This window comes from Protopterus annectens, chromosome 6.part1 (genome assembly GCF_019279795.1).
Source record: "Protopterus annectens isolate FY-2018-M chromosome 6.part1, PAN1.0, whole genome shotgun sequence".
Taxonomy (NCBI): Eukaryota; Metazoa; Chordata; order Ceratodontiformes; family Protopteridae; genus Protopterus; species Protopterus annectens.
The window spans coordinates 67,271,572-67,283,930 of NC_056738.1; the positions used below are offsets into that span (position 1 = coordinate 67,271,572).

Below are 12,359 nucleotides of genomic sequence, written 5' to 3' on the forward strand. Positions count from 1 at the left end.
TTATACACACAAAGGCACACACATATGCACAGACAATGTGTGCGACTACTCACAAAGGGGTAGGATTAGCAAGCATTAGTAAGGTGAAGTGGGGGCGAAACACCCTACTACGACACTTCCTGAACTACAGAGGCATCAAAACGGCAATGAATGCATTATGTTAGGAAATATTTTCATCTATCCAGAACACGCTGTAAGCCTTACGTCTATTTACATATGCAAGCAGCATACTGCTGGAGAGCATGTGCTTGAGTCATTACTAAACAGTTGCGAGTCATACAAATACCAAGGCAGCAGCCCCTAGCCAGACTCCCTTGTGAATGTGGAAGGTCAGTGTCCTACTAAACGCCAGAACAGTCCACGTTCAGTCTTTGAAACTGCAGGCTATATTCACTGTGCATTGTCTCCATATGACAGAGTTGATTTGCCTCCTCATTAGAATGATACTCATTCCTGTGTGCGGACATGGGTGAAATACAATGACTGATCCAGCAAAGTTGCCAAATAGCTCACTGGATGCAGGAAATCAAAACAGGGGAAAGTTACCTCCAAGAAAGAGATCATTTACCAGTGGCCAGAGTCCCCCAGGCCTCTGTGCTAGGACCTCTCCTGTTTGGCATCTACTTCCCTGAAGTAAAAGCTAAGACCAAAGGGCTCTGGTTGACTAAGTTTACAGATGAGTGCAAGGTTGGAGTAGTCACTGAATCCCCAAATGACTTAGCCATCCTCCAGGAAGGTTTATCCCAAATAAATAACTGATGCCAAATTAATGGACTTGAAACTAAATGCCAAAAAATGCATAATCATTTCCTTTGGGAAGTCATCTACTCCAAGGAAATACCACATTGAGAATATGCCTGAGAGTTGACCCTGTTGTTTGGGATTTGGGAATTTAGATTGATAATGACCTAACTTTCAATAAATGTATCCATTGTCATAAGAAAATCCTTCTACACTGCTCAACTTGTAAACAAAGGGATTGTGTCTACCGCTAAAGATATCACCACCCCCCTTCACTCAGTCCTGTTTAGGCCAAGCAATGAGTATAATGCCCCCTTTGGCACACATCTGTCCAAACACAAGCAACAACTGGAATGCACACTGAGATACATTAATGAAAAGATCCAAACCCTAAACAATATGTTCTGCATGGACCAAATCAAAGCCCTGTCACTCTACTTGGTATACTTCAGACTGCTAAGAAGTGACCTGTTGTATGGCATGCAAGCCATCCTTTGACCCAAAACTGATGGATTTACTGCACATCAGCAAGTTAAATGGCATTGAAATACTTGGTCTAGGGATCTAAACCTCTTCTGCAACATCAACGTTATGGTTTGGAGGGACAGGTATATCTTACAGAAGATACCATTGCTCTGGAACAGATTCCATATCCATGTAGAACAAAGCTCATCCCTGTCCACATTCAAGTGTAACTTGGACCTACAGATGGGAAACAGAAAATTTACCCCAGGACTTCCCCTTGTTTTACTAATGGACAGTGGCAGCACCTAAAGGCTTTATCTGATATGTGGGTCACATCAGATTATCTACCATATGATCACAGTTATTCTTACTACGGGTAATATAATTATCCACCATGGGATTCGTAAGGCCAGTCTAACATCAAATGGGACAGATTAAGTCAAGCCTCAAAAGGTATACTAGCTAGGCTTAAAATGGCCAACAAGGGCAACTAGCCTAATACTTACCTGTGAACGTACAAAATTTTGGAGCCCAAGCCAAGTCTGATTAGTGCATGCTGCCATTTCTTTATGTTGTCCCCATGATTTTACAAGTAAATGTACAGTTAACTCATACCAACAGCATCCCACATACATCTGCAGTCTAACCAAACTACACACAGTGGTGCAGTGACACTGCCAGCTTTATGCACAGTATGGCTTGTCAAGGTGTAGGCAGCTTAAAGATCCTGAACACTCATACATATCAGTCTCTATTAAAGGTATACAGTATGCTGTGGTTATTATTCAAGTATACAAACTGACATGATACATTACCCTCTAAAGGCATTATTAGGGAGTAAGTTTGTCCCTGGACATTAACATAACAAATATACAAAAGCTGCTCATTACAATTTATTTTATTTTTATTTTGACATTTGTTAACTGGGTTAGCCTGACTTGGCCTAAAACCCTTTTTCAGGGGAAGCCCAAAGAGATCAGCTCCAGGTAATACGTATAACAATTATCATATGACAGAGTGAAATGAAAAAAAAAGCATTAAGAGACACTTATCAGAGAAAAAAAATGCTAGAACATGTAAAGTGAGTTGAAAGCTCATTGAGATATAAATGTAATATACAGTACTAAAAGAATGATACTAAGATAATAGTCACTACAAATGCAAACAATAAAGTGAAACATAAACATTGTTAATGTACACTATCCCCTGTAGATAATGTACATTATCTACAGGGGATAATCCAAGGCACACATTACTATCCAAGTGTACAGAATCTGTAGGCTGTGAGAAGAGCTGACTAATTAGAAGATTTGTCACAGAGAGAGAGAGACAGAAAATGGTTACTGCTGGAGTACTAGGTGAGTAAAGAGGAGGAGGAAGATAGGGTTTAGTGCTGACATAAAAGAATTAGGGTGTGGGGCAGATCTAACACTAAGTGGTAGTTTATTTCAGGCATTAACCACGGAGTATCTGTAGAGGAGTTTGCCAATATTTTTGTTGGGCACATGTACTTGAAGGAAGATGCTGTTGAGAGCTACACAGGGCACGGCTGAGAGTGTAGGTATGGACGAGGGAAGAGAGAGAGGGGACAGAAGGAGGGCTCATATAAAATGGCATGAGTCAAGAGAAGCTGGGGTATTAGGATTTGATGATGAAATTTCAGCCACTGCAGGTTTTCCAAGGCTAAGCAGTGGTGAGACCAGTAGGGGTGATTAGAGGCAAATCTTGCAATTTTATTATAGGCGAGTTCAAATTTAGACAGAAGGTTGGATTGGAGGTAAGTAAGAAAAGGGGCTGCATGGAGTAGGGTGGAGAGTAGGAAGGCTTATGCAATGGAGAGCCTAGAAGCATCTGTGAGGATTTTTTTATGCCTGTAAAACAAGCCTAGCTTTTGATGAGTCTTTTTAAGGCACTGCTGAATATGGAGATTGAACTTCAGCTGGTCATCGATAATAACTCCAAGAAGTTTAGCATGAGGTTCAACGGAGAGAGTTATTTAGGGAGGAATCAGTAACGGTAGCTTTGTGATGTTGAGATTTAGGGAAGAAAAGGAGAAGCTTAGTTTTCTTAGGGTTAAGTAGATATTGGTTAGAAGTTATCCATTTTTCGATTGAGTGCAGAGACACTTGGGTGAGGGTGTGACGATGGGAGATATTGTCAGAGCAGGATATAATTGTGGAATCATCAGCATACTCTATGACTGAAGAGAATGGAGAAGAACAATTGAGATCATTAATAAAGATGTTAAATAATGGGGTCCAAGGATGGAGCCTTGGGGTACCCCTGTTTGTAAAGGTAAAAATGGGGAGAAGTTAGACTGCCATTTAACTGCTTGGAATCTACTGGTGAGGTAGCAGGAGAACTAGGAATATGCAGTGTTAGAGATGTTAAAGGTAGTTAACTTGGACAGAAGTAATCTGTGGGAAACAGTATCAAAGGCTTTAGATAGGCCCAGAAATAGACAGTAGACTAGCTTGTTACTGTCAAGAAAGTTAGAGACAGAGTTTGTGAAGGATGTCAGAGCAGTAGCAGTACCTGTTTTGGATGAAAACCATGCTGTGTAGGGGTGAGAAGATTTTCTAGCAGAAGGTAATCAAGGAACAGTTTATGAATGCATTTTTCTAGAACCTTTGACAGTGGGGATACAATGGCAATTGGCCTGCAACTTGAGAGGTCAGTGGAGATACCACCTTTGTGTAAGGGAATGGCATAAAATTTCTTCCAGATGTCAGGTACACTGTTTTCTTTGATGGATCTATTTATTAATATGGAGATGGGTGTAAGTGATAAAATTGGCAGCAATTTTTAGGAATTGAGGAGAAAGGTTGTCGACTGATGGAGAACATGTTTTAGTTTGCTAAGAAGTGATTTGATATAGAATGGAGGGATGGGTTTAAAAGAGAAGGAGGTTGTTTGAGTAGATGTAGGGAAATTGGGGAGGGCAGCAGTGTCATTTTTAGTTAGATTATGGATAGAGTTGATGAAAAAAGGAGTTTAGATAGGTAGCAGTATCGGTGAAAGAGCTATTAGGGCATGGGTTGGGTGATAAGGGGCTTTCAGGGTGTAGCAGCTTATTAACAGATTGCCAGAATTTTTGGCGGTTTGAGTGAGGATTGCTTAATGTTTTTTGAAAAAAAACATTTTACTCGTCAAGAGTTACTTTTTTTTGGTTAGATTACAGAGCTCTCCATGTGTTTGAAGATCAGTGGAAGATTTAGATTTTTTTCCACACACAGTCTCTCTTGTTTATAAGGGCTCAAGTGTTTTTTTGTTACCCAGGGAGCGAAATGACTTTTGATTCTTGTTTTCCTGATAGAGGTCAGGAAGTTAAGTGTGCCTAGAAAGATATTATTAAATGACATGGCTGCATCATCCAGAGGGAGGTTATAGAGGAAGGACCAGTTAGTAGAGGAGAGCAAGTGGCTGAAGGTATCAAGGTTAAGTTTAGGGCAGTCCTTGCATTGCTGATACTTGTGTAGATGGGGGAGTGTCTGAGTATGAAGGTGGGATGGTGATCACTTAGGGTATCAGGCAGGGTAGAGGTGTTGTGATAGAGATTAGGATTGGAGGTGAGGACCCAGTCTAGAGTAGAGCCAGAGTTGATGTGTTTATTTAGATGGGTAGCTGGGAGACACCATACAGGTTTATGCAGGCATTAGGGGAATTGGTGTCAAGGGCAAGCCAGTCAATGTTAATGTCACCCAAGATTACTGTTTCATAAGAGATAGTCTGAGAGATCCAGGATAGGGATGTTGTTTTGTGGGGGGATATAAATAGAAACAACAGCTAGTTTCTTGTGATTGTTCAGTTTGCAATTGATGATGAGTACTTCAGCAGGGTAGAAGATAGGACAAGAGACAGAGAGAGGGTAGAGGCAGAGCTGATTAGTGTATAGAATAGCAACACCTCCACCTTTTTTCCCTAGTCTATCTTGCCAGAAGATATTAAGCCGGGGGGAAGAAATTCAGAGTTGGATATATGTGGCTTAAGGCAGGTTTCAGAGTGGGTGAGAATATCAGGGATGTATAGGGAGTTCCAAGCATGAAAAGGTGAAATTTTATTCACCTTACTTTGTATATTCATGGATATACTAGATAAGCTTTTGAAGGGTGAGGATGTAGATGTGAGAGTCTGAGAAATTATACTAGTAGTGGATATTGGAGGTTGGAAGGGGTAAGAAGGGAGGGAGGAGTTGAGGTCAGGTTTAGGGTTAGGATGAATGTCACCTGACAGCAAACAGGTTTAGAATGTGCAAGCTGAGAGAAATGTGGTGGTTAAGATGGAGGTAGTTTTTAGTTTTAACATTAACAGATAGTGTGGATAATGGGAATACCTTTATTTTATGCAAGGTGTAGGCAGAAAGATTAAAAGACTAGGGGCTATGTAAAAAAGCATAGGTGGTAGAGTGAATGGTTTGGGTGCAGGTAATAGTAGGTGGGAATGTTTGTGTTTCAGAGTACACTGATAAGAGGTGGCAATGGAGGTAAGATAGAGGAAGGGAGTGGTAAGAATAAAACTAGGAAGCTGTTGGAGAATTTACATTTTGGGGTAACATTGTGTGGCAGGCAAGGGGAGTAGGTACATACTACCCCTTCCCTACATAGGTGCTATAGCCTATGCCAAATATGGGTCAGTTCAGAGTTAAACTGGAAACAGCAGCATGACATGCATACTTAATGAACAGCAATCCATGGCATGTCACAAATCTACATTAAAAAAGCTGCTGCTTAACCTGCAGGGTCAGGGCGGAGTCCATTACCGTGTTCTTGTGAACAGTGCTGATATACAGACTCAAAAAATAGGCGACTATAGGGTGCTCCCAATACTTATAGCTACTGCTAGAAGTGTATTCTCATCAACAGCACATTTCTGCATTTGCATCAAATATTTTTAATTAAAGTTTTTTTCTTTTTTTTTTCATTTGCTACTTAGGTAAGCCCACTAGACAAAACTGGCCTTCTCGGGGGTGTCCTGAGATCGCTGTCTGGTTAAATGACTTGCTAAGAGATGCATAATAGGCAAATGGAGGTTGAAAGAACCAAACCCCTGCACCCTGTATTAAAAGAAGCAGCTCATTAATAAACTCACAGCCTTAATCCTCTACCATGTAAACTTTAGCCACAGATACTATGAGAAATTATCCATGGCATGTGTCCCTTGTACTGTAGCAAGGCTGTATTGCATAAGTTGTAATTATCACTGCTTTGGTGGTGCCCTGTATGCCCCTGCCTAGGATAATCTAGCTATGTTTTTTTGGGCAACATTCTCTCCTGCTTTTCTTGAGTATGCCTTCCTGTGCTGATATTGACTTGTGTATATCATTATATCAGTGTTTTTGATAGCAGTCCATTTCCCTTACAAACTGCTCTATACTGCTGTCATTAGTCATCTCCTGAAGTGTACTTTGTAGAACCATTGCTATCAGAATGGACAGGGATAATCCTACCACAGATGATAATGCATTTCCTTCGGAATCTGCAAATGTTTATAAAGCATACATTTAACAGACAGTACAACAAAAATGTTTGTTGGCATATGAAGTAACATATTCAAATTACTGTTTTTTAATCCATGCTCAACAAACAGGCACAACACGAGGAGATCTGTCAAGGGGAACTAAGTAGATGGGAGAACAGCACTCTCAAACAGGCATGGACAAAGTAGTTCTTGTAGGACTAATACTTTTTGGACACTGAAGAGATATCCAGGTACAGCTGCATTACATGTCTACATAACACAGCAGGACAGGCATGCTTCATATTATCTGTACTGCAGCTTGCAACCAAGAATGTGAGTCAGACACCTATTCACACACAGCTTTCCAAAGACATGCAGAAATGCATCTTTCTCTCATGGAGCTACAGGACTGATAATTATGATCTCAACACCCTGCCAGCTGTCTAAGCCTGGTATGGGAGCTAGTACTCCCAATGCTATAAGCCAGTGGTAAATACTACATGATTAACGACGACTACAAGTTACAATATAAGCCAAATAGATAAATGGCTATAGCCCATAAGTTTGCATAAAATCACTGCTACAAAACCGAAAACCAAAATATTAAAGCTATGTAGATGCCATGCCTTGACATGGTTCCATGTATTCTGACATTTTCCTTAGATATGCCTGGCATTTCACTGAAACTGCTTAATCTACTCAATACTGGCGCAAGCACATTAATAATTTAGGGCACTAACACTTGTTCAGGGAAAAGTGGCTGACCTGCCATACAGTCCCCAACCTCACAGATGACTACAGTTAGTAAAAGCTGGAGAGACAAAGCCCACTGTATCTAAAGGTGCTAACGTCATCTATCACATCCTGCCTAGCAGGGATGTCTCTCCTTCTTGGGATTTTACTCTTTTCTGTACTAGTTTCCTCCTTCTATTGTATAGCTTGTTTATGGCAGGGGTCCACCAGACTGGTTTCCTTTTCTTGGAGGAGTAAGTCTTGGTTTTGCTTGGGAATAGCACGATCCACGCATTCTTGCAGGTGCTCATAGAGTGCCTTTGTAAAGGATTCAGCAGCATGGACAGCGTTGTCCTTTAGCATGGGGGCTGTGTACCTTTGCACCTTGGTCTTGAGTAATGCGAAGGTTGCTTTTGAAAAGTTATTCATGGTGGTTTCCTTGATTGGAGGTGGGGACGGAATGTGGATATCCAGAGTGATTAGTCTAAGGTCTGATCCAACCAATGAGGGGTTGACCTCCGGTGTGGAACACCGGTCGCCCATGTTGGTGATGACCAGGTCCAGTATGTTGTCACCTCTGGTAGGGGTGTTAACCACTTGATCGAGGGCATTCGGGTTTATAAATTCTAGGAAGTGTTAGGCAAGGGAGTTAGTACTCGAGTAGTTCTCCCAGTTAATGTTTGGGTAATTGAAATTTGTATTGTATGTGTGTGTGTATGTATATACATTATATATATATATATATATATATATATATATATATATATGTGTGTGTGTGTGTGTTTGTGTATGTATGTATATGTACACACATATATATATATATATATATATATATATATATATATATACACACATATATATGTGTGTATATATATATATATATATATGTATATATATATATATATATATGTATATATATATATGTGTGTGTGTATATATATATACATATATATATATATATATACACACACACATATATCACATATATGTATATATATATATATATATATATATATACACACACACACACACACACACACACACACACACACACACATATACACATATATATACATACACATACCGCACATATAACATGTATTCAGCTCAGCAAGTGCCTGCCAGGTGTCCTGCAGAGTTCTACAAAGAGCAAAGAGACAAAAGAAAGACTTTGGAGTGATTTAAGTGTAATTTTTCTGTATTTTCTTGCTGTCTTTAATTCCACCTAAAATGCCAATTTGTTAGCGTTTCTGTGATTTAAAAAACTTTTTTCTGCTACATATTGCACTTATTTGCTGCCTGCACTTGAACTAAGTTGTTTTTGCGTTTAAATAATCTGTTTAGCTGTTGTAGGCTACACACTAAAGTGTGACAGCCATTTCTGTGCATTTAAAGTGTTTTTTTGATTTTTTCAGAAAATAAAGCAGATACAAACAAAACAAATATACTTGTTTCCCGCCTTTCTGAACTAGTATAGTCCAATTTTCAGGTTATTCCTGAATTCAGGGCTGTGTTACAAATTTCTGTGTTGCCCATACCTTACATGGATAGAAGGAAGTTTCTCTGTTCACCTGTGAGAGAGGGGAGCTTTGAAGCAGCCTATCTGTCCCTGGAGGAGTGGTTTCAGCCCAGAAGTTAGTAGTTTATTGGCCATTTTGGGCTTATTTCTATCTCTTTCATTTCCCTGCTATAAAAAACGCATTTGTGCGGTTTTGCGTGCCAGGCAGTGTCGGTTAGCTAGGGTTAAACTATTTCTGGCTCCACAAAGTCTACTCTTCAATTTTTCCCTTGGAGCTCAACATACTTTCAACTTAAGCACTCAAACCATTCATTTCACAGCCCAGCACTTGCTCAAAACTCATAGCAAGCACTAATTAACCCTAGCACTAGACCCCCCTAAACTGTCCAGAAGGACAATGCTCTCTATTCATCCCTACCAGCCAATCAACAAAACAGCTCACTTTACTTATTCAGGCATGTCCAAAGGGCAGTTTCAGGTGTACTCTCCAGTCCAACTGGTGAATCTGGGCATTTTGAGGCAATGTTACAACTGCCTCATGTATACAGACTACCCAATACAAACAAAGAACCTCATGGTGAACAGTTGGCATAATAAAAGGGGCAAATGAAAAGGGGAGAAATAGTGCTGAATGCAAGACAGGCCCAAATAGTGATGGAAAAGAGAAAAAAAATAATGCTATATTTTTGGCAGAAGAAGAGGGTTACTGTGGTATGTATTTATATTTTCCACATAAACTATTGTTAAGGAGCTTAAGATGATTTTAGAAGAAATAAGTTTTGAGTAGGGGATATTTAGCAGCAGGGAAAGGAACCCAATTTTTAATAGCAAAGATGTAGCAAGGACAAATAGAATGGAAAATACAACAAAAAGAGGGTACATTTCTGAAGAAATACATGAGAATAACTGGTACAAAAAATATAAATTCAGTAGCAGGAATTCAGACAGAATTTACACATTACTCCACAAGGTGTAACAAATGCCCTAGACTAGATAAAAATTATATTTCACAGAAGCGTGCATATTTAATTGGAAGAGTTGACACACATCCATATAACTATTTCAGATAAATCTAAAACAAAGATGAAGGGTAATGAAATAAAACTTGCATACTGGCACTTTCCTACTAATCTGTTAAAACTAGAGGAATTTAAGGAATTGGTAGTGAACACAGTTTGATTTGAGAGTTCAGGAATATATACATTTCTTCAAAATGGATAGCTAGTGAGAAGGATAAAATAAAATGGAGTTTAAAACACAGTAGAAATAAGGCAAAGATAGCTAGTGAGTCAGATGAAATGAAAATGGTGTTTAAACAGGTGGTAGAAATAAAACAGAAATATGTGGGAAAGAATTTATATGAATTATTTACAGGGGCTGATAAAAGTTCAAGTACTGCAGAAGAAGAGAAATCTCACAGAGCAAAAAGAGGAACAACTGTAGAATGCTAAAAGGAAAATAAGGGAGTACTTTGATAATATGCATGAATTTATAAATGTTGTTAAGCAAGTATTTTTGATAACTCCAGAGCACAGATATATTATCACAACAATGGGTTGTTGCTATACTTATGAAGCCTATGACAAGATACAGATATTTCAGATTTTTTTTATTTAATTTGTATAAAGAATAGGAACGTGGAAATCTAGGAAAGGCACAAATGGCAATACTTAATGGAAGGCAATAATGCCAAGGTTGAAGGAAGATGAGACAAACAAAAGCTAAAATAGAAAGGGATGAGAAAAGCAAAGAGAAATCTCTAGGAACAGACAGTATTCTTGTTAGGAGGGAAGAAAGTGATAAAAATCTGGAAAGTTTTGTGCAACAATATTTTAAAATAAGGGGGAGTACAAACACGTTGGAAGAAAGCTGTGGTAGCTGTATAACCCAAAAGGGTAAAGATTCTTCAGACCCAGCATGAGACAGACCAGTTTCAATTTTAAACTATGTTGATAAAGTGTATATATCTATACTATCCAAAAGAATGGCAAAGGTGTTGCCTAAATTTATAGATATGGATCAGTGTGGTTTTGTGGATGGGAGGCAAACATTAAGAGAACAATGATGATTTGGGGTGTGCAAGGAATACAGTGCTATTGCTGGTACGTCCCAATGTATGCAGCCAGCATTTTATAAGTAAGACAAAGGTAGGATTTGCATTCCCTGATAGAATAATATGGTCAAAAAGGAGGCTATATGATGAGTTAAGAGGCAAGAATTAAGGTGCAAGGGTTCCTCTCTGGCAAGCTGTGTTTAAGCAGTGGAACCAGGCAGGCATACCTTCTTTCTCATTTGTTGTTTGCTCTAGATTTACAACCATTACCAAAGAAAATAAGGGACTTACAAACTCAATGATATAAGGTAATCAAGAAAAGCTAGCTTTATTCACAAATGATATTCTTCGTACTGGATAACTCCATAAAAGGATATTTCACTGTCAGTATATGTGAAACTAATAGCTTTTTATCAGAATGGCTGCCTTATTAATTTTATCATGGAATGTCAATTGCATTGCATGTATAGATAAAAAACAAAGAGGACTAAGCCAAAGTAAAAAGGGATAATGATGAAATATGGGGAAGCTGTAAGAATAAGGACAGAATATGGTTTTGAAGAATAATAACCATACAGAATACTATATTCCTAAAGTAGCATAAAGTATTCTAAGAACCAAGCCAACATGGGAATGAAGAAAGGAGATTTTACTAGTAGGGATGACTGCAGCTAGGAGGTACAGAAAATAAGAAGAGAGGGATGGAATTTACAGAAGGAGATTAGGAAGGGAACCAGGGTTTTGGAGCAAATAACTAGGGTGGGAAAGGTAACAGAGTGGGAAGAGCTAAGCAGATGTTTGGACTGCAGGTTAGAGACTGTCTTCCATATAGGGGACTGATAACGAAATAAAGGCAAACAGACAGGGATAGGGGAGTACTCATTGAAAGATCATTTCTGGTAACATTTTGAGTTTAAAACAGAAACTGAAGTTAAAATGGAATCATTAGTAAGGCATATAAATGCACAATGAGTTTAAGAATCAGTCAGTGGAGGCTAGAAAAGATAGTGAAAAGAGAATGGAAGGGCAATTTAGAAAGGAACAATGACAGAGTATATATGGCCCCCAAGTATGCAACCAAGTCCAGAAGGTTTGGGAATTTTGCACAGATACTTTATACTCCAAGCAGCCTTAAAAAAATCCTCAGGTAGGCTGCAAATGCTGGATGAATAATGTAAAAGAAGGAGATAAATGGAAACATTGTTTTTTTTTTTTTTTTTTTTTGGAGGGGGGTCTAATAAGCTGGCATATTTTAAAAATTCCCTATCGAGTACTTCATCAGAAATGTTAGCAGATAGCAAACTTTTGTAACTAAGTCAATGATTCTTTTAAATTGGAATATAGAATCATAGTGGCCACAGCTACAGATACAGGCTGATAATCATCTGAGAA

General features: G+C 38.8%; 1 protein-coding gene across 1 annotated transcript in view; it reads right to left on the reverse strand.

Annotated features, from left to right (window-relative positions):
* Positions 1-12,359, reverse strand: part of FASTKD1 (FAST kinase domains 1) — an 881,671-nt gene that overhangs the window by 821,808 nt on the left and 47,504 nt on the right. The gene's annotated exons all lie outside the window — the stretch shown is intronic.